Source organism: Sapajus apella, unplaced genomic scaffold, assembly GCF_009761245.1.
Source record: "Sapajus apella isolate SASKATOON/1434 unplaced genomic scaffold, GSC_monkey_1.0 scaffold7, whole genome shotgun sequence".
Lineage (NCBI taxonomy): Eukaryota > Metazoa > Chordata > Mammalia > Primates > Cebidae > Sapajus > Sapajus apella.
Genome location: NW_022436947.1, coordinates 45,292,043 through 45,318,668, shown reverse-complemented (window position 1 = coordinate 45,318,668; position 26,626 = coordinate 45,292,043). Strand labels below are relative to the sequence as shown.

General features: G+C 34.2%; 1 long non-coding RNA gene across 1 annotated transcript in view; it reads right to left on the bottom strand.

The window, feature by feature from the left end:
* Positions 1-4,454: 4,454 nt before the first annotated feature.
* The window catches only part of LOC116550030, a 47,314-nt gene continuing 25,142 nt past the window's right edge, over positions 4,455-26,626 (bottom strand). Inside the window, exons 3-4 of the long non-coding RNA XR_004268210.1 lie at positions 17,590-17,717; positions 4,455-4,618 (exon numbers count right to left, since the gene is read on the bottom strand). This is a non-coding gene — a long non-coding RNA (uncharacterized LOC116550030). The remainder of the gene's footprint in view (positions 4,619-17,589; positions 17,718-26,626) is intronic.

The window sequence follows — 26,626 nt, the reverse complement described above, 5'->3', positions numbered from 1 at the left end:
ATTGGCCATGGGCTTCCAATGCAAGAAACTATTCTTCTCAGACCCTCACCATTAGAGTGGCAATTTCTGACCACATATTGGAAGCTGTTGGACATTGAAGCTCTTTCAGACCCTAAGCCTGTGGCCCTGCATATCATCCTGACCGTTATGGCCTGGATCATGGAAGTAATACTACAAGTTCAGCATGGCTAGTGAGTAATCCTTTGTACAGGACATACCTGAACCTGAGCTGTCTAACATACTCTTCTTGCAGGAAAGAATGGCCTTGTCTGTCTTCAGTTCCTAGCTGGATGTCATGGTGCTGGATGCCCGGTCCTTGGCTACCTATAAATGCAGTGATATTAACTAAGTGAATAGCCGTGGGATCACACAGACTGAACATATGGCATTGCAACCATTATAAGGGGTGAAGCTCAGTAGCATGTTGCTGCCTTCCACAGTTAACCAAGAATTCCTTAATAATAGGCAGGACCATTGGCCAAACTTTAGAAAGTCATTTTAGTACTGAATGCTGTAGCCAACAAATGACCCCATCTGTACATTTTTACAAACTATTGGGCCATTTACTGAGTTGTTCCCTTCAGGATAAAGAGTTCTGAGATATTTTGACACACAGAAATCCAAACTATAAATCAAGGCCTCACGTATCTTCACATATACTAAGACAACAACATAAGGCCTCATCAGGATGATTTTTATTCCCTTAAAAGTTCCAGACAGGCCGGGTGCAGTGGCTCATGCCTGTAATCCCAGCACTTTGGGAGGCTGAGTCGGGGGTATCAAGAGGTGAAGAGATCGAAACCATCCTGACCAACATGGTGAAACCCCGTCTCTACTAATAATACAAATAAAATAGCTGGGCATGGTGGTACGCGCCTGTAGTCCCAGCTACTCGGGAGGCTGAGGCGGAAGAATCACTTGAACCCAGGAGGTGGAGGTTGCAGCGAGCCAAGATTACGCCACTGCACTCCAGCCTGGTAACAGAGCAACACTCCGTCACAAAAAAAAAAAGGTCCAGACATTACTAATACATACATGTCACAGCTCAGAATACCCAATAATAGCTCTTAGAAAAGGCATTCAATGGAACTTTCATCTCCACTATAGGTTCCAGACAGAGGGTTTAATTGGGAGGTGTAATGGGTTCCTCAAAGAACTACTGTTTAAATTATGAAATGACAAATAGACTTATAAATGGGTCCATATCATGTCCCAGACTTTCATCTATCTTAATTCAAGGCCTATTGGCCTACCTTACATCTTATACAACTTTTAAAATCCTACTTTTTACCCATTCTGATATATTATGGAGGATATGTTTCACCTCCTTATATATGAAGACTCTTTATTTATGAGTTACCTCAATAATGTCTGCTCTTTCCTTTATAAAATTTCAGTTGAAACTATGTCTCATAAGGTCTGGAAGCCATATGGATGGCACATACTATCCTGAGAACCATTAACTATAGTTTGTCTCACAGGCCAGACACCTGCCTATGTAGTATGGGACCCAATTGAACTTGAATTTTCACCACCCTAAATACTTTCCTTAATATTTGGGTTCTAATGGTGGTTAATTAATCTGGGTTCTCTTTCTCATCCCTCCATAAAATTAAAATTAATGCTCCAGGGCCAATCCCACAGACAGTGTAGACTACACAGAAGGAAGACAGAAAACTCAACTTAGTAAATTAAAATTATCTTCAGAGATAATAATGGAATTGACACCATATTTCATGATGATAAAACCAAACAACCCCTCCTCAGGGGGTTGCCAGAGGAATATGCCAGAGAAAAAGTGACATCAAACAGCAAAAACCAGTCAAGTCTAACTGCACACCATTCTGCAGGCTATTAGCCTTGCTACTCTAAGTTTGGGTATTTTCACTGGTTTGTGATAAACAGACTTAAACTTTCCAAGTAATTTTTTTTAGCCAAACATAGCAAATATTGAATTTGGCTAATAAAGCCCAGAGGCCTCACCAGCTTGTCCTTTACCAAACAAACCAACAACTGATGTGGAAGGAAGAAAAAGTAATGTCTTCAAAAAATGAAAATAAAAAAAGAAAAGCATAAACATTTATGTAATATGCTTTATGTTACGTGAAAGTCCTCAGAAGTGAAGGCTCAGAAAAATAGAGAAAACTCTGTACATATTATGCTAAGTATGAAGAAGCAGTAGATAATTGTGGTAAAACATAATTGGACAAAAAGGGATATGAAGTAATGATAATAAATTGGGAAGAAAATTAATCGAGTCCTGGTGTTCAGATTCTTCTCTGTGTCTTTGTGTCTTCAGAGTTAAGGAGGTTTTTGTTCCCTCTCTAGGTAGAAGGAAAACCCCTGTGGAATGAGAGTATTATAATCTACTTTAAGGGAAAGATGAGCTGGGTTTTATGGCCTGCTTCAGAATAGCTAGGGGGATTCTTTCTAGTTTCTAGGGCCTGCTTCTGCTGTTTCCTCAAATGCCAAGGTGCCATATTTTACAGTAGCATTTTCCAAACCCTTTCTGATGCAAAGGATCCATAGTAATTGGTGAAATTGGAGGGCCTGCCTATAGGCTAATGTTGCAGCTCTACTCATAGCCACAGATATTTTAATTGGCAAGCAACTTAACACCGTATTAACCACATGAACCAAAATCAGGCCATATGACTTAAAACATATTTGAATCAAAAACCTCTCCTCATCCAACTGGGAAAAACATGGAGTACTGGGGCCTTTAGATTCAGTCACCAATAATTGATACTTTAATTGTGCCAGTCAGGTTTTGGCTCTGTGGTTCTATTACTACCATGTCTCAGATGCTGACATTACTGTTGCTGTGTACCCAAAGGCCCCTTGACTTAAAAGACATTTTCAAGTCAAGCTTCCAGGCCAAAATTTTCCTTCAAATTTCATAAATGGTTCAGACTCATTATACCGTAGAACCGCAGAAATGTGATCCACAGGCCTGAATGGTTATCTACTTGAGAAAAATACTCAAGTTCCACAGCTTAGATAACATTTTCTCTGCCCAGAAGCTTGCTGCCAGAGAACACCCTATCCTGGACACTGAGAACACTGCCTCAGCAATGCACATGGTCTGTCTCTTCTAAGATGCAGACAAATTGGAGATCAGGCATTTATTGTTGCTTTTCTTTCTCTGAAACTTCAGATTCTATTATATTCTCTGCGCTCACTGTTTCCTTAGTCCGTAACCTCTGTACTCCTCCAAAACGTGCATTCCTACACACTCAAGCCTAAAGAGAAATCTTATAGCCATTACTATTATCTGTGTCATTCTAAAAGTTGATAAAGGTTAGCAGTTTCTCCAGGAGCTAGCTGCCTCATGTCAGTCCACTCCTCAGCCCCATTAAGAATCTCTCACTCCATAGCTCCTTCTCTTAAACCCCACTCCAGCTTTTCACCGTGACCCCCCCATGCTACATCTCAGACCATAAGCACCACAACTGTCCCTTTCACTTTGGTTACTCCCCACTTTGCACGTACCATACTGAATATTAGTTCATGCTCTTTACAACGTAACTACTGGTGCTGTCGCCTTGACTCAGGAATACACCAAGATATTATTGGCATAAAAATTAATTCCTACTTTTAACATACTTTATAATACCACAGAGATACTGTTAGACACCCCAGAAATTTTAGGTTTGTTTTATCAGGCAATACCCTGTTCATCAGAAACTTCCTTTAAGGGAAGCCTATAAGGATTTATTGTACTCTACTTGTTTTCTTCCTTTTTACTGTCATAACGAAATATTTTCTAGAACTTGGGACAATATATAGAGTACTCTCTGGCAAATTCTACTGTTTAGACCATTCGGATTCCCCAAATAATTGATGTCAAAACTGATTTCAAGACACAAAGGGGTCAATTATAACATAGTTTCGTTTTTGTTTTAAATGCTGTCTTCACCCAGTTTTCAGGCCTTAACTAGAGGCTGTCAGTTTCGTTTCTTGAGCTGCTGAGTCCACACTTACAACAATTCTTTTTTCAAATTCTCAGACTCTGTGACCATAGGAACCTATCTTAATTGCCCAAGGCACAGGTACCAGCTAGCTGGGATAGCACCTATACTCAGAGCCCATGAAATTAGTCAAATTAACTAATTTAATTTAGTTAATTTGCAGAGCAGAGAGCTCCTGACATCTAGCTAGTGACACCCCACTTCCCCCACCCAAGTTGCCCTCTAAACTTCAGCTTGCTGCTACCCTGGCCCTAGATACAACTCCCTGTCTGGCCCTGTGTTTCAGCTTCTCTTGTTTGGAGCTATAAATAACAAAGAACTCTGCCTTTAATCTGCCTGAATCATGTTGTGTTGTGTTCTGCCATCAAAAGAATATTTAAATCTTGTAAAACAATTGTATTAACCTCAAGTCTTCTAATATCTTAATACTATGCTATCCCCTTAGGCCATCTTTGTTTAAAGAGTGAAAATAAATTAAAGGTGAACACTTTAAAAATTAGTGCTTTTATTTCTTACATAGTTATTATTCTTGTTACAAAAATTATGCTTTCAGATTTCTTCAGTAAGAGCCAATTATATATATTTGTATGCTTACTGCGAAGAGTCTCAATAGTATACGGATTTACATAAGAATGAGGATGTGGCACCTGAAAAAGAAAATTATGTTTCAGAAATTTTTCTCTAATGACCATTTATATAGATTATATATTTTTCTATACTCTTTCTACTTTAGCCATTAAACTATACATTTAGCCGAGAAAAAATTATTTAACTGAAATTGGCACCCAATTAATAATATAACAAATTATGAAAGATTATAGGAGTTTATATATTAGATTTTAACTTATAGGTAGTAGTAAAGTTCATAAAAATTAATATTGATTTCATTTATAATTATCTGTTTAAAAATTACACGTAATAATGAACAAAAATACTATATATATTGTATATATGTAAATGAGAATGAAATAGAATAAGCAAGAGAAAATACATAAGATGAAAAATATGAAACTACAGAATTATGTCATCATTTAGAGTCTTAAACATTCAGGTAAATTAAACTTTTAAAAATGTTAAATTCAGCAGTTGCACCTATTTTTAGAAAGATGAGATAAAACAATTGAAACTCAGGACAAAATCAGAGTTTATAGAGATATATCATTAAAACACTGCAAAGCACTGAAAATTGTAGCTTTGTGGGGGCTCAGTGTTATGTGTAGTGGAGTTTTTTTTTTTTTTTTTTTTTTTTTTTTTTTTTTTTTTGAGACGGAGTTTCGCTCTTGTTACCCAGGCTGGAGTGCAATGGCGCGATCTCGGCTCACCACAACCTCCGCCTCCTGGGTTCAGGCAATTCTCCTGCCTCAGCCTCCTGCGTAGCTGGGATTACAGGCACGCACCACCATGCCCAGCTAATTTTTTTTGTATTTTTAGTAGAGACGGGATTTCACCATGTTGACCAGGATGGTCTCGATCTCTTGACCTCGTGATCCACCCGCCTCGGCCTCCCAAAGTGCTGGGATTACAGGCTTGAGCCACCGCTCCCGGCCCAAGTGGAGTTTTAATAGATGCCAGCGAGTCATTCTGGCAGAATGGCCATTCCATTGGAGTAGTGGCTAAATAGCCCTCCACTTGCAGTTACGTTAATATTTGTAAACTTCTGTCTTCAGAGTTAGACAGATCCCTCTTTGTTTAAATTTGACAATAATAAACCAAAATTGAAATACAAAGATGTGGATCTAAACATGTACTCTGTTGCTTACTGGAAACTTTAAAATAATGTATTTGACCAATACAGAATGTGTTTGTTTAAAAGCAACATTGGAGTGTTTAAAGAGAAAGTTTAATAGAAGAAAACAGAAATAAAGCATCAAACTATTGTGTTTATATCTTATCTTAAGGTTATAGACAAAAACAATTTTTCTAATGTCAATACAATTTATCTTATTACATCAGTATTTTATTAATCTTCTTGGAAAAATTCTTCTACTTCATTAGCTGCATAGGCCAGGTATTTCCTAATAATACATACCTTTGAATAAATGGATTTTATTTATATAGAAGTGATCCAATCTAGGAGTAAGCAAGCCACAAATAGGGGCCATATCTGACTTGCAACTCATTCTTTTAAATAAAGTTTTATTGAAACACAGCCACAGCCATTCATTTACAAGTTATCTGTGTCTGCTTTCACACTGCAACAACAGAGCTGAATAGCTGAGAACTTGCTGCACAGATCATTTGATCTGTAAAGCCTAAAATGTTTGCTCCCTGGTACTTCTTCAAAGTAAGTTGTTCATAAAGAGGATAGTTATTTGAAAATGGTCAAATTAATCTAAAAGTCATCTGTGCCATTGATGCATATTACCTTGCCTGAAATATATTATTAAACAAGATTATTGTGGTTGAATGCTTTCAGTTGACATTTTTATCTCCCAAATTATCATTCCAAAAGCATTGTAAAAATAAATTTATATATTTTTAGTTCACTTGACTTAAACTAAGGAAAGTGGAGAGGAGGGTCTGAAGCACTCAGTATTAATAGCTTGTAAATAAAATTGATGCCAAATATAGAATAGTCAGAACAGAGAGTTTCCACTTCAGGAATTTCTTTCAGATTATATCTGAGACCAGGAATTCAAACCACTCCTAGAAACTGAAAAAAGATGCTAATATTCAGCTGGATAGACTTCTTTCTTGTTAATACAGTGCAAAATAATGCATTCTATAAATAAGAACACCTTGAATACTTTTTCCATATAGATATGTATTAGGAAATAATGAAGTTTAAAATCTTAGCCAATTCTACTTTAAAAAATACTTCTAGGAAATAAAATAACAGGAAATAACTAAATTTAAGAGCACATACTTGAAAAAACCACTATGTGATATACAATTATTTATATTTCTCTAAAATTTAAAGTTGCTTTAGAAAATATTCCATCTTATTCCAGAGATTTTTACATTGAAGTGCCTCTCATAATTGCAAAAACTGTACAATAACTTGAATTTGTAAGAGACATATTAAATAGTATTTCAGACCTCTGTGATTCAATGGCTGAACACTGTTAAGTGTTTTACTAGATCCTTGTAATTATAATGGTTATTTTTAACGTGGCAGAATTTTACTGAATCAAGAATTCTTTTTAACTGAATATTTATTACAAAAAACAATATTTTACTAAGTTTATTAGGCTATACATAAAATGGTCTCCCAAGTCAAGTCCAATTAGGTGCTCTCTGGTAAAATGCTTCTGCAAGACACTATATCATGCTTTAAGAGATCTGCAATTGTGTAAGCATCTTCAAGGCTCAGATAAATTTAGCCTCCTCAGCTCCACCCTTTTTAAAAAATTTAGCTAATTGTCCGTGAAAAGTTTGAAACATTCTGGTCTAGCAGCATAGCCTTGTAGATACAAATAAATTTCAGTTATATTACTGAAATGATTATTGCTGTTGAAATGATGAAAGCTGTAATAACTCTGCTTATGAATACTAGATTTTTCTAGTGAATTTTTTTTCATTTCTTTTTCTACAGATTACTATACAGTTTTCCTTTTTCTGAAGTCTCCAAATTTATTTTCCTTCCTCCATCCTATTTTAGCTTCTAATCTCATCTTTCAATTCATTAAGACAACAAAAGGATGGAAATATCATCTTCTCACCATCAAATCTATAAGACAACTTTCTCCAGCACTGAAATATTTATCTTCCCTCTTGTTTCACTTTATATTGGTTCATATAGCTCATTCATTCATTTAAATCTCTCCAGAATGCTCTAACTTGTAGCAACACAATTTACTGACCTATTTTCCTACAAATATACATTTCATTTTTATTGTAATTACCTGTGTACATCTGGTGAGGCTGACAAGAGTCTCTCTAAGGTACATTCTTACATGTGAGATTTCAGTATTATAAAATTGGGGCAACTTCAATTATACTTGATATTGACAAAGTGATCCAAAAGTGATTGCATATTACTATGTTTCTACTAGCAGGGAATGTAGTCCTTGTGAGACTTTCAATTATGGTATTTTAATTTTTAACAAATTTCAAAATATAAAATGGAATTTTATGATTTTTGTAATTTGCATTTTCTTATTTACCAGTAAGATTAAATGGTGTTATAGCTATATAGCTATAACTGTTTTTTCCAGCATATTACAAATTGCAAAACTTTTTATCAACAAACTCACTATCAAACCAAAAATATGTTTCCCAATCTAAGACCTAGACTATGCCCTGCACCCCTATCTCAATTGCTTACTTGATAAGATCAGGATCATGCCCTATGGCTGCTGTTTAAGCATATCATGCACCATCACACTCATCCTCCCAGCCCCTTCTTTGATAGTGTAATCCTTCATGGGCCCCAGCATTGCTCTTCCAGTCTCCTGGACTACTTCCTACCTTTTCCTCTCTCTTCAAATTGTCAACAACTTTCTCCAACCCTGGGTTTCACTAATGTTCTTGCTTATTGTATCCCTGATGGGAAGGAAGAAAATCTACAAACCCACTTGTGTCTATATTTGTACATCAGATCTTCCTTTCTGAACTTATGGATGAAATGTCACTTCTTGTAGTGAAGACTAATTCCTCCACAGCTTTGCCAGATCCAAATCATTAAACTCCTCAAGGCTTGTTCCCTAAATTATCCATCTTGTTTCCCCTACATAATCAATTTTCATACTCTGCTATATCATTTCCATCATGATATGACCGTGTTTTAAAAGCTTTCTCTCATTCTCTTGTTGCCACCCTATTATTCTGCTTCTCTTTTTAGAAACACTGTTTGAAGCATATATTACCTATTTCCTTAATTATTTCTTTATTTCATTAACAGCATTAAAATTTGTCCTGTTGAAGTTATTAATAATTACCATCTTGCCAAGTTCTTAATTGTCTTCGTACTTGATTTCTTAGCAACTGTTAACTCAATTGCATCTGTCTTGAAATTCTGTCTTTATTTTGCTCTTATATTCTTACATCGCTTTCTCTTTGTGGCTGACATCTGCTTTTTTCCATAGCTCTAAATTATCAAGTGCCTGAAGGATATCATTGGCCCTTTCTTCTCTAACTTCTTCTCTCCCTACAGAATCTCATTTGGTCTGATCTCCTTGGTTACCATCTATCCATTTTTTACTTCCAAATGTTTGTCTCCAGACTTGATTTTTTTCTTGAACAGAAACCTCTGTATCCAATTGTCTAAATTATGCTTTCATCTGACCCTATGATAGGCATGTCAAACTATGTCCAAAACATAACCGCTCTTCCCCCACATATCATCTCAATCTGTGTTTCCCTCCTATCTCACTGAGTAAAATCATTATTTGCACAATATGTTAGGGCCAGCAGTCTAGAAGTCATTCCCAATTCTTTTTTCTCCTTATATTTTATTCCCAACTCATAATTGTTTAAACTCTTAATTTTGCAAAGTCTAAAGGTAGGTACTTTTCTCTGTCTTCAAAATCAAGAACAGTGATTGGCATGCCACAGGTGCTATCAAAAGCTGTTGAATTATTAATAAATGCAGCAGCAAAATTTATTTTTATTTAAAATATGTAAATCTTTTCTTAAACCATAGATGAGAAGCTTTCAGAAAAAATGCAATTCAGCATTGCTTTCATATGGTTATGAAAAAATGCTTTAGAAATAGTCCATCAACATTATAATTATTTATGTTTTAAATTGATATTCCATTGGCATAACTGCTATACTCTTTACTTTTTCAGGTGTGTTATTTTTGGCTTTCCTTCCTGACTGGATTTCCTGATATTTCATGCTATTTCCACATCTTTCAATGTAAATGTATAATTTGAGAAAAATTAACCATTTGTGGAGAAAAGATAGTCTCTAGTGGCATTTAAGGGTATCAAGCAAAAGAAAAAGACACATACAATTATCCAAAATAGATTTGTAGTACTTCTGACAGCACAGGTTAAACAAAGAGTTGACAAATTCAAAACAGAGCAATTCAAATCCTTCATTAGCAGTCTTCACTTTTATGTACGTCTGGTGAAGAAACATTATAATAATAGTTATTTTAATTTGGACTGTGAACTATTCTATGTCAAAGTAAGCAGTGAAAGAACATTATGTTTACTGACATGAAAAAAAAAAACACATACTTTGATAGGTCACAATATCTTTCAAATACTGACTCTTCATCCTTTTACCTATCACATGCCTAGGTAATACAGTTGATAGTAGTTGTTTTTATCTTCCTGGCATCCTTTCCTTTGCATCTTTTTCCTTTAAGGAGGACAGCACTTTCTGTCACTTGGTAGAGTCTATAATCACCTGGCTTCACTTCCTCAATTTTATGGTGCATATGAAAGAAAAAGCTTCAGCGACTTATCTTCCAAAGACTGATATAAACCTTGGGAAGGAGATGCTGTACACTTTTCTCTGGCATTACTAGTTGTAAGTACAAACCAAACTATATCTGATGATGGCCAGGAGACAAACTTCTTGAGCATGAAACCATTAGAAAGTAAAATTGATCAGAGAGAGAGCATAAAAAGATGCAGATTATCTGATAATTGAGTATTTTATTGAGTTCCTGGATCCAGCTACACCTAAATGACCCTGGATTTTTATGTTTCTGAGCCAACATATTCTAGTATTTATTTTTTGTGACTTGTAACCAAAAGCTGCTCTTATAAATAGAACTAATGATAGAATATTTAAGTAAATATTTACATAATTACTTTTACTGATTGATAATTAAAATGTGTCAATATGCTTTTCAGGGTACTCAGGTACTACCACAAACAAAATATTAGAAGTTAGAGCATTTGAATTTTACTTGAAATGACCAAATAACAATTCGTGTCAAAAAATAACTAAAAGTACATGACTTAAATAAAATCTGACATTGTTGACTTATTGTCCAGGAACTGTGGGATTATATAATTAATTGAATTGTTGAATACATGTGATTTGCCTTATCTTTCTATTAGTGTTGCTTCTTAGTTTTATTTGTGAGTCCCTTTCTCCAAGTTATATATCTTTTTTATTCTTTATATTCTCTCTATGTTATTTCATCTACATTTATGATTTCACCCCTAACTTGCATGCTGATGATTTCCAAAATTTACCCTGATTTTCAGATTTTTGTATTCAACTCTCGTTGGATATCTTTTCTTAGAATAAAAGCATAATATTATCCCATTATTTCTTAGTCTCATGTGAAATCATAATTATTGTCATTGGGTAAATACTGAGAGAGGAAATAGAAGGAAGTAGCAGTTTTAAAACATATTAGTATATAAAATGATGTACACTAGGGGTTAGGAACCCCTACTATGTGCTTTTCTAATAACCTAAATAGGAACTCAGAGGAGACGGGGCATATAAATTAACTCTTCTCCCCTTGGTCCTTTACTGATTTAGTTATGCCAGGTAATTAAATTCAGCATTAATAGAATAGGCCTTGGGTGGTATGCTTAACTCATTTCCCATATCCTCTATGTTGTCCTAGTCTGGTAGGAACCATCTAAATTTGTAGCCCTACATTCAAATTTGGGGAGTCATGATTGATTCGTCCATTTCTTTAAGTACTGCTAGCTAATCAAAAAATTCCCCACCTGAATATTTTTCCAGTCATTTCTTTTGTGCATCCTTAATTCTGTTAAGCTGTTCATATTTTCCCTGAAAACTGCAGCAACACATCATTGATCAAATGTCACTTAATCGCTGGCTGATGGCTTCACTGAACATTCTCTGGGGTGAATTAAAAACCCCTGTTCTGTGGTTTTCTAATAACACGTAATAATTCGTATCATTGCATCCAGTACATATTAGTGTAATTTTAAGAATAGGAGCAATTCAGTTTATTATTATTATTCAACATGGAAGAGGTGGAGAATATTGAGTCCCTTCCAAATATGACAAAGAACATTAATCCTGTTTCATTTTTTTTTTCTGTATTTAAAAGTATCACTGCCTATTATCTAAAAAAGGAAAATCTAGGAAATTTATCTGAGTTACCAGTTGATTTTTTGTGCATTTCAGCATTGTTTCTAGGGTTAATAATTTGCTTCATGATCTTCAATATCTTATAAATGATGGCAATATCATGTTATTTCTCTTAATCTGTGTCTTTGTAACATGTTCAAAGTAATGTTTACTTCTCTGGATGATGAGATCCGTAATAAACCTAACCACAATTTTTTTTATTGCTTTAGGTTTTGGGGTACATGTGAAGAACATGCAAGATTGTTGCATAGATACACACATGGCAGTGTGATTTGCTGCCTTCCTCCCCTTCACCTATATCTGGCATTTCTCCCCATGCTATCTCTCCCCAACTCCCCAACCCCCGTCCCTCCTCCATTTTCCCCCAACAGACCCCAGTGTGTAGTGCTCCCCTCCCTGGGTCCATGTGTTCTCATTGTTCAACCTAACCACAATTCTTTTTGAGCCTTCTCTATCTTCAAATTTCAGAGCCTGGGTACAAGTTGAGACATTTCCTTTGATGGGAACATTTTTCTCCAAGAATCTTGTCACCACTTTGCTCTGCTACAATATGGCATCTTCAGAAAGGCTTTCTCACACTGTAATTGCAAAATAGTTGCCACTTTCTGTAAATCACTGTGTGCCCTGCCCTTCCACATTCTGTAAATGCCTGCCATTTTACCTTCTGTAAATCATTCTGTGTCTCCTTATGCTATTTTATTTTCCTCAGCATACTAATAATTAACTGACTTCAATTAATTATATATTTTTATTGCCTTTATTACTCCTAAAATAAAAAGTCTTAAAGTCACAGGCTTTGTCTTATACACTCTTTTATTGCCAGAGCCTAAAACACTACTTGGAATATAATAGGCCTACCATATCTATTTTAAAAATTAAGAACTGGTGCATAAAATTACATTACTTTCCTGCTCCTTTCTATGTTGTTCTTGAATATGTACTGTTTAGCCATTAAAGCTATTCACCTCCTTCCCCAATTTTAACTATATTATTAGCTTTATTCTTTTCCCATTTAGTATAAATATAATACGAACATAATCATTTTGACTTTCCCCTTCCATTTTGTTTTCTTTGATATTATCTGAAACTTCAAGTACCTTTGGTGGTTTCCTTCTACCCTAGTTCATTAATTAAGTATTTTTCCTTTACTTATTTATCTTATTTTTGATATATCTAATTTTGGTATGTCCTATTATTTATTTTCTTTTTTTATTTCTTAGGATTTCAGATAATGTGAAATAATATTTCTTAGGTAAAATAATATTATGATACATAATATTCTAATACAATATTACATTTGCATTAAGAGAATTGTGCACTCCTAGGCTCATCTCCTAAGATTAGCCTTAAGGGAAAAAAGTCAAAAAGAACTACTAACTTCCTATCTTAAAATTGCACTCTCTAAGAATGACAACTAAAAATGGTGGCTGCGAATGACACCAATAATTTATTCATTTTTATACAAACAGAAACTGTGCAGTGACTGGAATTGAGCAGAGTACTTTCAAGTTATTAGCCACAATAAAGATAATCAACTGGAAAATGGTAGTTACAAATATTCCATAGTTTACACAGCATGGACATCTTATATAACGGCTGGAGGTTAGCTATGTGTAGGACACTCAGAATAAAGAATTCTTTTTCCTTGTAACAAGATTCTGACCAATGAAATGTAAGCAGAAGTGTCTTGTGGAATATCTAGGAATTGTCTTAAAGAAGGAATCTGTTTCCACCATGTTTTTTTTTTTTTTCTTATTTCAGGCATTTACTTGAGGTACTGCCTTGGAAAATGATGTAGAAACTGTATAGTGTGATCAATAGATCAGCAAAGGAGAAGGAGCTGGCAAACCAGATAATACAGGACCTCAGACCAGTGTTACACTGCTTACAATTAAGTAGAAATGATATAAACTTTTATATTGCTTAAACCACACTTATTTAGGATTTTCTATTAATTATAGATTAATTTACCTTCCAAAGCAGAAGTCAGTTGGCAGAGTTGAAATTGTGTTTCAAGTTAGTTATATTGATAAACAATGTGTTATTGAAGGAATAAAATAAATAGGAAATAATGACTACAATAAGAATCTCTTGCCTCAAAATAAATTTTGCTGGTGTATGCATTATGAACTTTTTCATTCAACATATGCACACTGATTGCATAGTTAGAGAAGGCTTTGCAATAGACACCTTAGCATAGGGCAGAGATGAAAATGGAAGGGCAGGCAGAATGTAAAAGAAAGCCAGAATGATTGTAATTTCCACTTCTTGTTTAGAAATCTAAAACCATTCTTCATCTGAATGAATTTTAAATATTTCTTAAACTATATTACTTTGAACAAAGAAGGTGATCCAAGTTTTGTGGAGCACAAAGCTTAAACAATGTTTTTATCCACTTTAGATTAAAAAATGGCAAAATTACAAATATAACGTTGAGTGTTAATGGATTTTTTGAAGAGAGAAAAGAGTGTAACAAATATATAAATTTTTAACATCTATAAGCATATAAAGATCACCTTCATCATCTTGGTAGAAGAGAATGATCACAATCAATCATGGTTTATTATAACTTGTTTATTTTAAAATAGTATTTATTTCAATTTATAATATTTTATTGTATCATGAGATACTTATGGTGTGTCCTTATTTTGAGGTGTTATGAGTTTCATAGTCTTTTTACCAATACATTTTTAATGAACCACCATTTCAAAATTTTAAAACATATGTTCATATTTTATTCCTGTTTATTAAATAGATTTTCAAAAATCCAAGAGCCTATTTATTATTTCTTTTTAAAATGTATATCTTCTTTATTAATAACTTCATTTGGTATCTGAAAAAGAAACAATTGTTACAAACACTCTATGTTAATCTTTCATTTTTATCACTTTTATATCACATTCCATTAATATTTATCTAAATTTTTGTGTTATTTAATAAATTTTAAAACGACAAGAGAAAGCAACCTACACTAATAAAAATGTGACTATAAATTTTTAAATTTTTTTTAAACAGTAACTAAGTTCATAAAATTAAACTGGAACCATTAAGGCCTTCACAGAATCAACCATTTTGGTAAGATAATCGAAAAACACTAAAAATCTAATATATGAAGTGTAAAACCTGTAATATAGTCATAAACTGATCCTCACTTTTTAGAAACTAAGTTGAAAAGATATCATATATGAAAGTTTAGAAAAAATAATTTTTTATTTTATATTTATATTGGTTAGAAGAAATAGTCTTTATATTAAACTACTTAATATTAAATATTTTCTTCATTTTACAAATAAGTTACTGTGATAAAAATATTCAGATCAAAAATTAATGCTGCAGCATTGAGATAAATATTTAACCAGTGAGTAAATTTTATGTATAAATTCCAAGAGAACATAACAAAAATACTGTTTATTTACCATTAAAAGAAGCACTACCCTCATTAAATCCGAAAATATGGTCTTACTCCAAAATCTAATAATGAAGTACATTGAAAAAACACTAGGTCCTCTGTAGTTCTCTTTATAAAGACCTAGATAAACATTAAAAGATTTATTCTAATATGAACAGGGAAGTGTTACTATGAAATGAAGGTGAACATGTTGATAATTTCATTAAATTCAAATAATATAATTAACTTGAATTCAGAAATTCAAAAGGTTGGTTAACCCAGGAGAATTTCTTCTCCCTTTTTTTAAATTTGACCTTTCACCTCTATTTTACCATTTTGAATCCAAACCAGATTAAAAGTGACTGAAAATTGTTAACACATGATGTTGCTTGATGGCTTATAGGAAATTGGTTGGTGGTCTCAATCCCATGGACAGGTATTCACATAATAAAAAAAAAACCAGAGTTTGTAACAATTTATCTCCTTACATCTAGGCCTAAATGAAACAAAAACATTATTTAAAAAAAGGACAAAACTTGTTTAAATTCTGAAAAAGAATGTATTTAAAAGGTAGCTTTTGAAATATATGTAAATGTAAATAAATGTAAATGAAATAAATTTTATAGTGATTCAAACGTCATTTATTTCAACGTTTACTTGAATATAGAAACTATAAGAAACTATATTTCTATAGAAACTCTAAGATTGATAGTGTAATTCCTTTGGTAAACTATTCATGTCACGGAAAATATGTTTTGAATTTGTCAGTATTTGGGAACAATGAGAAAAGTAAAGCAATAGATAGTGGTGCAGAATTATCACAAAATCTGTTGTGTGTGTACATGTGTATAGATTTCCCACCCAGGAAATTTATTAAAATTTTCTCAAGTTACCCACCAAAGAATTAAACATAATGTTGGCTCATACATTCCTAAATCCAAGTACAAATTCTATACAAATTAAGTTTGAAAGAGTCATTTTATAGTGTATATCATTTGATAAAAAAAGTTTTACATTTAATAAAGTAAACTTTGTTTCTATAAATGAATATGGTCCTGAAATTTAAGTATAAAATACACTTGAATGAGAATGAAATTTAAGCCAATTCAATTAAACGGAAACCAGAGAATTTGAAAATCTCATATTGGAAACATCTTTTGCTGCTTCCTCATGCAACCTTCCTTCTTTCCCATCTGATACTTGCATTTCTTTCTTTAACTCGTGATCATATTTTCTCTACTAAAATACATTTAAGGATGGAAAAATTGTGTTTCATAAACCATTAATTTTCATTTTGAAGTTGCTTTAGTGAAGATTCTTCAGCATATTACACTGAAAATAACATATATTCCTATCATAACTATCAGGAAGTCTTATTTTTGCCTTCTGTGGTGACATGTAAAACCTATATAATCTTTTCCCTAAAGTAATGTTTTTAGTGCCTGCCCTTCAAACATAGTTAGCTACTTACTGTGACTACATAGCTAACAATGGAGTGCATATAAACCCTGACTTGTCACCTTCCCCAAGTCCTGTGTTCTTATAATCATTATATGCTGATTTCATAATGCTGTGATAAAAAGGACAACAGTTTTATGAAAAAGAAATAGTTAAGCACATGTTGCAAAAATACAGGTTTGAAAATACTGTCATGGATTTTTAAAAATTATTATTTTTTAACTATTATACTGTAAATTCTGAGATACATGTGCAGAATGTGCAGGTTTGCTATGCAGGTATACATGTACCATGGTGGTTGACTGCATCCATCAACTCGTCATCTACATTAGGTATTTCTCATAATGCTATCCCTCCCCTAGCCTTCCACTCCCTCACAGGCCCCAGTGTGTGATGTTCTCCTCCCTGTGTCCACGTGTTCTCATTGTTCAACCCTCACTTATGAGTGAGGACATGTGGTGTTTGATTTTCTGTTCTTGTGTTAGTTTGCTGAGAATGATGGTTTCCAGCTTCATCAATGTCCCTGCAAAGGACATGAACTCATCCTTTTTATGGCTGCATAGTATTCCATGATATATATGTGTGACATTTTCTTTATCCAGTCTATTATTGATGGGCATATGTGTTGGTTCCAAGTCTTTGCTATTGCAGCACTGTCACAGATTTTTAAGGGGTTAGTCCTTGGGCAAATTGTTACAAAACCTCAGCAGGTTGGGCAGGGGTGGGTATAAGTAATGTACAAATTACATGACTAGTGAAGTACTGCAGGGTCAGGGAGGGATAGGAAGTTACTTCACAATTTCTGGTTTATCATGTTGGGGTGATGTAGCACAATCAGCCGCAGAAAAGAGGACATTTGGTCCATCTTCATGGAGACAGCTCTTTTGTCAGACTTCTAATACCCAGGGGAGAAGTAGAGCCTATTTTCAAGATGAAACAGAAAGTGGGGAGGGGTTAGAGAGTTGAACTGCAATTTAATACATTCAAACCCTTTAGCAGTTGGAATAGATTCTAGGGTAAAAATCCATCTGAAATTTAACATTGTGATGAAAATATGAAGTTTTTCTTTTTTTAAAAAAAAAAACCAATATACTACCCATAGAACAACAATGGGTTCAGCAATTTTAAGTTAAATTGGAAAATTGTTTTACTGTAAAATATTTGAGTTGTGGCCATGAATTTCTAATGCACTAATTAGAATGAGAATTTTTAAATGCTATGGAGTCTTACTGAAGGTTTCTAAAAAATTCAGTGAGTCTTTAGAGATAATATTTGGAACTTTAGAAATAATGATACAAACTTATGAACACAAATAAGGGAACAATAGACACTCGGGCCTACTTGACTGGGGAGGATGAGAGGAGGAAGAGGAGCAGAAAAGATAACTATTGATTACTGAGCTCAATACCTGGGTGATGTAATAATATGTACAACAACCCCATGACATGTGCTTATGTATGTAACCTTCGCATGTACCCTCAAAGCTAAGTAAAAATTTTTAAAAGAAATATGAAAAAAAGAAATAATGTGACAAATTTAAAAATTCAGACCCACAAAGATTGGGATTTTTCCACAAATACATAACTAGTAAATAGAAGAGCTAGAAATCAAATCCAGGAAGGTGAGGTGGATCAGATCTGAAACATCTTATACCAATGGTTTTATGTCAGTTAGTCACAGATGCTGAAGGTTTTCCTATAAAGCCTCATGGCCTCATGTCTGTCAGAGGGTTCTCACCCTGCTTTCCTTTGTAATAAATACCCTTAAAAAAAGATCAAAGCATTTTTGGTACCAAACAACATAATGTAATTGATGGTTTTCTTTATTGAACAAAAAGCCTATATCCACAGGGTCAAAGTTCTGCTCTTTAAGAAAGGCTAAAATGTGGGACATATGTATCTGTACTGAGTGGGTCAGTTTATGTGGAAGTTACACCCAATAATAAACACAATTATTTGATTGAAAAACATTTTTTTTCAGTAAGATGTAGGATTCATCCTACTGAAATCATTTGCATAACATATCAGGCAATTTACAGGTTATTTAAATTAATACAGGAGCCAGCAGCTATCTCTCATGAATGAAATAAGTTTGGAAGGGATAAGAGGGAGAGGTGGGGATTCTGGCAAACTAAAGATACTATATCAGAGTCAATTTTAGCCATGTGGAAATGAAAATATTATGTTGCCAGATTTTTCATTTTTTTTTCAACATCAGTTGGAGATTCAGAATTTAGTTTTGTTTTTGTTTTAGATAAAAAGGGAGGTGAGTAAAAATATACAGACTTTAAATCTTGTTGACAAATATACTTTAAAAACATTTTATCAGCCCTACAGACGACTTTAAGCTTCATTTAATCTAGGGTCTTTCAACTTTCGATATCTACTGTAGTAGTATCAAATATTTTTAAATGTCCATTGTATTTATATCAAATGTTTTTGAGATTGTGGAAAAATAATGACAGTGAGAAAACTTAAAAATTGTTCTAAATAACATAAATCTCATGAAAAATTGTTGAAAATCAATAAGAATCTACAATAAATAGTTTCAGTATGAGGCAAACTTTTTCAGCAATACTGTATAAATATACCCTATATGTTTTAAACTAATGAGATTGAGAAATAGTGTTTGTAAATGCTTTATTTTTTCCCTTTTGATTGAAATACAGGCACCCGTCAATAGTAGCTCTTGTTCATAGCACAGTTATCTGGGGAACACGTCTTTCAAGATCAAATGCAGGGCCTCTTCATATACATCTGGGGACAGAGATCAGAAATCTGTGCTTCCACACTTGTGGTGAACTGCTATGCCTTGGATATTTCTTAGTGGGTTAAGACATGGTGTCAGAAAAATAAAACTGAATTATCAGGAACAGGAGTCAGATTTCCAGGCTATGCTTGGAAACGCCATGATCTGGGTTATGTGGTGAAACAGATGCAGCAAAATGAAAGTGAGACAAAACCATGGTAGCTTGTGTCAGACTGTACAATGCAGATGAGACACGACGGAGGTCAGAGGGAGGAGGAGGAGAAGAAATATTGGGCTCAGTCTCCAAGATTGAAAGAATTTATAGGCAGATCATCAAAAGAGGCAGAGTATCTGGAAGGCTTGAATACCTGCAAGATACAGTGGTGAATCCCCCACCAAGTCTGGTTCACATTAAGATGTGTGTTTCAGCTCACATACTTCCATCCCTGGCCTAGCAGAACAAGCTGGGTCTATAATAGAGGTTAACACATGGCAATATTTTTATGCCTTCTCTTAATACTAAGTTCTGAGAAACAGACAACAACTAAGAATCTACAAATAGAAATCTAGTTCAGAGGCCAGGGACTGCTTTCTGTCTCTTCACTCTTACTTTTCAGTCCACTTTATCATCAGTAAATTTGGTCTTCTAAAACCCTTTTAAAAAACAAAATATCTCCTTTGTAGTTACGATGTTGAAAAAAGATAGGGTGAGAGTAGAGTCTTGAACATTTCACGTGTCCCGTTTATTACTATTTTGAGTAAAAATCTTACTTAAAAATCTAGCTAAAATTATAAAATATGATGGCAAAGATAGTTTTGTCATCTTTTGAAGACATTTAACAAACATGTACTATGTATCATGAACGCTTATAGGAGTTTAGATGAAGCTACATGTGGTCCCAGCCTTCTTCGATCTCAAGGTAATGTCAGAGATAGACCTAAAGACAAATGATCAGAGCAGTATGAAAAGCACCATTAACAAACATATGAAACAAATGCTATGTGGGTTCTGAAGAGCAAGCCGATAATCACCCAGCAGTTATGGAAAAAAATTACACTTCAGGATTATTTAAAATACTCCTTCAAATTTTTATTATAGATTTCTCTTTTCTCTGCCCATCAACCATTATTTGCCTGATTCATTGACATTGATTATACTGAATTTTGTTGCATTATTTTGCTAAAAAGGCCATAACAAACTATCACAAACTGGGTGGCTTAACCAACTGAAATGGAATTGTCTCACAGTTCTGGAGGCCAAAACTCTGAGATTCAGGTCTTGACAAGGCTGTATTCCTTGTAAGGGTACAGGTAGAGCAGTTCCCGCTCTTTTTCCTAGCTTATGACTGTTCATTAGCTTGTGGCATTTTGACTCCAATATTTACATAGAATTATCCCTGTGTGTGTGTTTCTCTGCCCAAATATTTCCTTTTTATAACTATCCCTGTCATATTGGGTTGGGGCCTACCCTACCGTAGTATAACCTCAACTTAACTAGCTACATCTACAATGACCCTATTTCCAAATAAGACCATATTGCGAGGTATTTTAGGGTTAGGACTTCAACATGTGAATTTGGGAGAGATGCAATCCATCCATAACATTTCTCCCAAGCCTGTTTATCTTGTGAAAGGCCTGAGTTCCCTCCAAGGACAGGATACCCTGAGTCCTAATTTAAGTGCAAATATTACCAGATAGATACAGAACCAGGTGTGCTTTCTGTAAACTGTGGGCACTTGGGAAATATTGATAATGAGGTCTGCAAGTGATCTAGCAACCTGAATAATCCATGTAAGAGAAGTAGATGATTATAAAATATTCTAAGATCCAAGTTCAGAAAAAATGTCTCTGGTAACAGCAAAGTATATATTGGGTTTATGATTTTTTACTAAGTCACTTTAAGATTTTGCTGAAAGATTTGTATGTTTTTCAGTTATACCAGGAATTTGGCAATTCTTTCAGGTTTCTTGCAAAACAATCTGTGGTAATACAAAACCATTCGATTAGATTTATTCAATCTGGAAGGAGTAAGAATAGGTTAACCACTGCTTAGTTTGGTTTGTCTGACACTAGGCATTACATTGAAATGGTTAGAAAAGTGAGAGAGACACATTGTTTTATTTATACAAAGAAGGATAAACTATAGTTACTATACATAAGTGTTGGTGAACTACCAAAGAGTGATTGACATATGTTAATAAGAAACCTATGTTTCATTGTGATTGATTTATTATATTAAAATATAAGACATAAGCTTTGCATTACAGCAAAGGCATGTTGTATAGAGCATGGGACATCAGTGGGCAGGCTTAGGGACAGGGTTGGTAGATGTGGAAACTTGTTCTTCTGGCCACTTTGACATGACTGGCATATTTTGAAAGGTGGCATAAAATTAACTAGATTTGTACATTGTTAGTTTAAGTCATGCAACTTGTATCACTGTGGGATAAATACATTTTTCTAATAAGCACCTCATTTAGGATATTAGTGTTGGTATAGGTTCTGTTACTTTTGACTCATTAGTCAAAAGTAATGAAAACTTTTAGGTAAAAGATGATAAATTTTAAAAATTAACAGTAGTGATGACATAATCACATTTGACATTTTCACAGAAAACTTTACATCAAAGGGAACACATGGATTCTCAAATTTTGAAAAGGATAGTTTAAGAAAACAACAAGGAGATTAGTTAGAAAGGTCCAAAAGGAAAAAGGAAATTTAAATCCATAGAAATATTATATATCCTGACTAAGAATACATTATCAGAGATTTGTGAACACTGACAAAAGTAAATATGAAGTTTGAATGTTTGAGTTTGGAAAAGATAGAGAAGTGATAAAAGACTATAATACTGATCTTTATAAACAACAACAACAACAAAATCAAACGTCATTCCTAAGTACATAACAAAAGAATTCCCTTCAGACAAGTATATCAGAAATGCAAAATCCACTAAAGACCAAGTTGACCTCTTAGACTATCTTGGGAATGGAACATTCCAAAGAGACTGCAAAGAGACTGAATGGATGCTTTGTGCCTGGCTTGCTTTCCAGGATGAAGAAGTATCTACTCTGGAATTACTTTGTACAAAGAAGGAAGGTGGAGAACTGTCAGAGAAATCAAAACAAAGACCTGATTGAAAAAATATGAGAAATTAAGTGTTCATAAATCACTATGTTCAAATGGTCTTCATCTAAAACTTCTGAAGGAGTTAAAGAACGATGTAGCTAAGCTACCACCAAAAATGTATCAACACTTTCCATCAAAGAGAAGGGTGATGAATGCCCATCCATCTTTAAGAATAGTCCAGTGTTACTTGTAAGGTTAGGTTTTAATAAAAAACATGGTGTTGTCTAGAATTATACATGTCTTTTTAAACAAGAGTTTATTTTTCCCCTTGTGGAAAATATGTACTTTCACAATTAGTTGTTTCTGGAAAAGTTTCTTCACACATAGCGTTTCTTTCTTGTTTTGTTGTTTTTGTTTTTGTTTTAATTTCTAAGTGTTTCTGCATGCGTTTACTATCCTGAACATTACTGAACACTACTGATTAGACACACACTGATAGGTTACCAAGGAGAGGACTGTAATCCAGCCTAAAACAACTCATAGCAGCATTTGTTGGTTGTCAACTTGGTCTGATTGATAAGCAATGGCTTTATTGTTACAACATGTGGTGGCACTTTAGATACTAAGAATCATGCTGAGAAGAGCACAACAAAACCTGCGTGGTAAACTTGATTTTCCAAAGCAATACATGCAATTATTTTGCCTGAGAATTTTCTCATATTTTGGGAGGATGGTTGTTTTCAAGTTAGGGAAATTCTATGATGCCAAAAGTAACACAAATTACTCAATGCCATATCAGCTTGTTGGAGTTTTAGGTGATAAATTCAGTGCTGCCCATTAAACAGCAGGCATTGATTGCACAAGCTCTCTATTGAACTCTTAGCAGGTGAGCACAGGCCAGACCTTCCCATCTCGCATTGCTAGTGAACCTCAAATGTGACCTCTCCAAAGGAAGGAGGAGAATTCATTTGCCATGTTTACTTTATATTGAAACTCTTTTTAGATGGAGACTCCTAACTGTGCTGAATTGTTTTTAGTTAAAAAGTGTGAGATATGCTGCATGATTGGTGTTTTTGGCAGTCTCATGAACAATTATTTCATTTGTATCTTTCAGCCGTCACCATACCTAAAGAACAAGTTAATGTGAAATACCTGTGAAGTCAAATGTGTTTCATGATGCATTTTCATAAAGGGTGTGATACTTAAAAAAACAGTTCACTTTATTTTGCTAAAGGATAAGAAGGAAAATGATTCAAGGAACGTTTCTCTTCTGCTCCATGCTAAGGATTACCTGTATGTTCCATGTCGGCAACAAATACTCACTCTACTGCCTTCTCATCACAACTATTTCATCTAAGCCATTCACATTTAGTGTTTTGTTTTTGTTTGTTTGTTTTACTGAATGGGACAATTGTTCCAGAGCAATTATGGTCATCCTCATTTTCCCTTTATCTGGATTATGTCTCACTTTCCAAATTATGGCACAGACACAAAAAATATAAGAGCAAATAATTGTGAATAAAGTGGTGAGAAAAAAATGCTTCAGCAGATAATCAGGACATTTGAAGTGGATACTGCTCTCAATGTTTTCAATTATTCAATACTTTGAATATCTAAAAAAAAGCTATGTACTCGTTCATCAGGACAACGTACAATTACATGTAAATAATTTGTTGTGCGATTTCAGTGGTTTATATACCTACAAATAACCATCTCCAGATTAGGAACTTTTGCATGGCTGATACATTGAGTACAATAAAATACTATTACTTTCAAATAATATATCTACTGTCAAATAATAGACACCTTGGCCGAGCATGGTGGCTCATGCCTATAATTCCAGTGCTTTGGGAGGCTGAGGAGGGAGGATCACTGAGGCGAAGAGTATGAGCCCAGCCTAGGCAACATAGCAAGAGCCCATCTCTATAAATAAAAATAAAAAATAAATAAGCGAAACAAATAATGGACACCATGAAACCCTCAATCTGTACAGGGATATCTAGCCTGTAAATATCTTAAGCAGGTTTCCTACTTTTCCATCAAACAGAGGCAAAAGATTCTCTTCATACATGAGATGTAGTGACACTATTACTAGATTTACAGTTAGAATTAGACCTACCTACAATTTGAACTGTAAGTTGCTACAAATGTAGGTCTTCTAATTCTCTAATAGTTTATTTATTGATAAAGAGATTGAATTAGGTTTTCTCTAAGTCCAATCCAGCCTGGAAATTATTTGGCCACCTATATTTACAGGAAAATGTTCCTGCTCTTATTGACTGCTGACTTAATAATAGGAGAAGCCGTACATCAGTTGAAAATATATAGGAACGGTAGAGTAATATGAATTGGATGTCGGTATCTTTAAAATATTTTAAAGTAATTTAAAAAGTCATTATTTTATATTTTCAGAAGTTTATGGTTTTGTATGCTGTTGAGAGTTCATCTTTTTCTTTCTTTAGTTCATAAATGTAATTCCCAGAACATGTATATGTAAAATGCGTTATTTTCAGATAGCTTTGTTTTTTGAAATATATTGCAGCTTACATGCCTAATGACAAACATAGAAAATATATTTTGAAAACTCAATATATTTATTAACTTTGTCTTCATAATTTTTGAAAAAAAATGAATTGTTTTGTTTTTCTTAGTTTATATCTAGTTAGGGAGGGAAGAATATGCAAGACAGGAAGAGCCAGACACTGGATTTCGAATGCCTGGTTCAAATCTTGATTGATCCCTTTACTAACTCTTTGACCTTGAGCCTTAACCCCTGAACATTGGAGCAGGTAATAATAAAGCCTACTTCATGGGATGCTGAGAGACTTAGATGAGCTACATATACCTAGGTAAAGTGTTAGACCACCAGAGGTGGTCTAGAAATGTTAACTGTTATTCTAATTAACTTTGTCATTTATTTACAAAATACTTTTTAAATGAGGGTTGTAAGAATACAACTATATTCATTATGATCGTTTGGCTCTGAATAATAGAAAACTCCAATATGCATATTTGTTTCTCTCTCCAGTTAAAAAAAGAAAAACCCAGGATAGCGTATCCATGGGTAAGGGTGGGGTGTTGGTCCATGGGGCCAGCAAGGACTTGGGCTCCTTTATGTTTTTCTCTGCAGTCTTCCACTTGCAGTTATCTCAGCATTGTTCAAAAAGACAGTTCCAGCTCCAGCCAACAGGTCTGTATTCTCATCACCTGCAAGGAGGAAGGGATAAAGGAGGATATGTTGCTGTTTTGTTTTGCTTTTCGAGACGGAGTCTAGCTCTGTTGCCCAGAGCTCTGTCGCAGCTCACTGCAACTTCTGCCTCCTGGTTTTAAGCCGTTCTCTTGCCTCAGCCTCCCGAATGGCTTGGATTACAGGCACCCACCACCATGCCCAGCTAATTCTTGTATTAGTAGAGATGTGGTTCACCATGTTGGCCAGGCTGGTCTTGAGCTCCTGACCTCAATTGATCTGCCCACCTCAGCCTCCCAAAGTGCTGGGATTACAGGCGTGAGCCACCTCACCTGGCCTATGTTGCTGTTTTTTTTTAAGGACGTTACTGCTGTTTATATCCTATGGACCAGAACTTAATCATTAATCATAGGCCAATCTTAGCTGCAAGCTTTATGCTAAGACCTGTGCCTAACCAAAATTGGGATTCCCTTACTGACAAAAAAGATAATGTATAATTGGGGACACTGAGCAGCTCTGCTACAAAAAATAAGTAACTCATTTTTAATGATCAAAATTAATAAAATTCATATAAAATATAACTATGACTCTGTGATACATAAATGTACAATACTTTCTTCCTCAATGGTTATTAATCCCCCTACTTAATAACTTTGTTAACTTTTATATTATATCTTTCTTATTCTCTTCATTTGTTATGTATAACCGGAATAGTTCATCTCTTCAAATTTTTTTTAATCCTTCACCTTATTTAGATACCCCTTCTATGTAATTCAATACCACCCATTCCATACTCTAATCATAGCATTTATAACACTATAATTT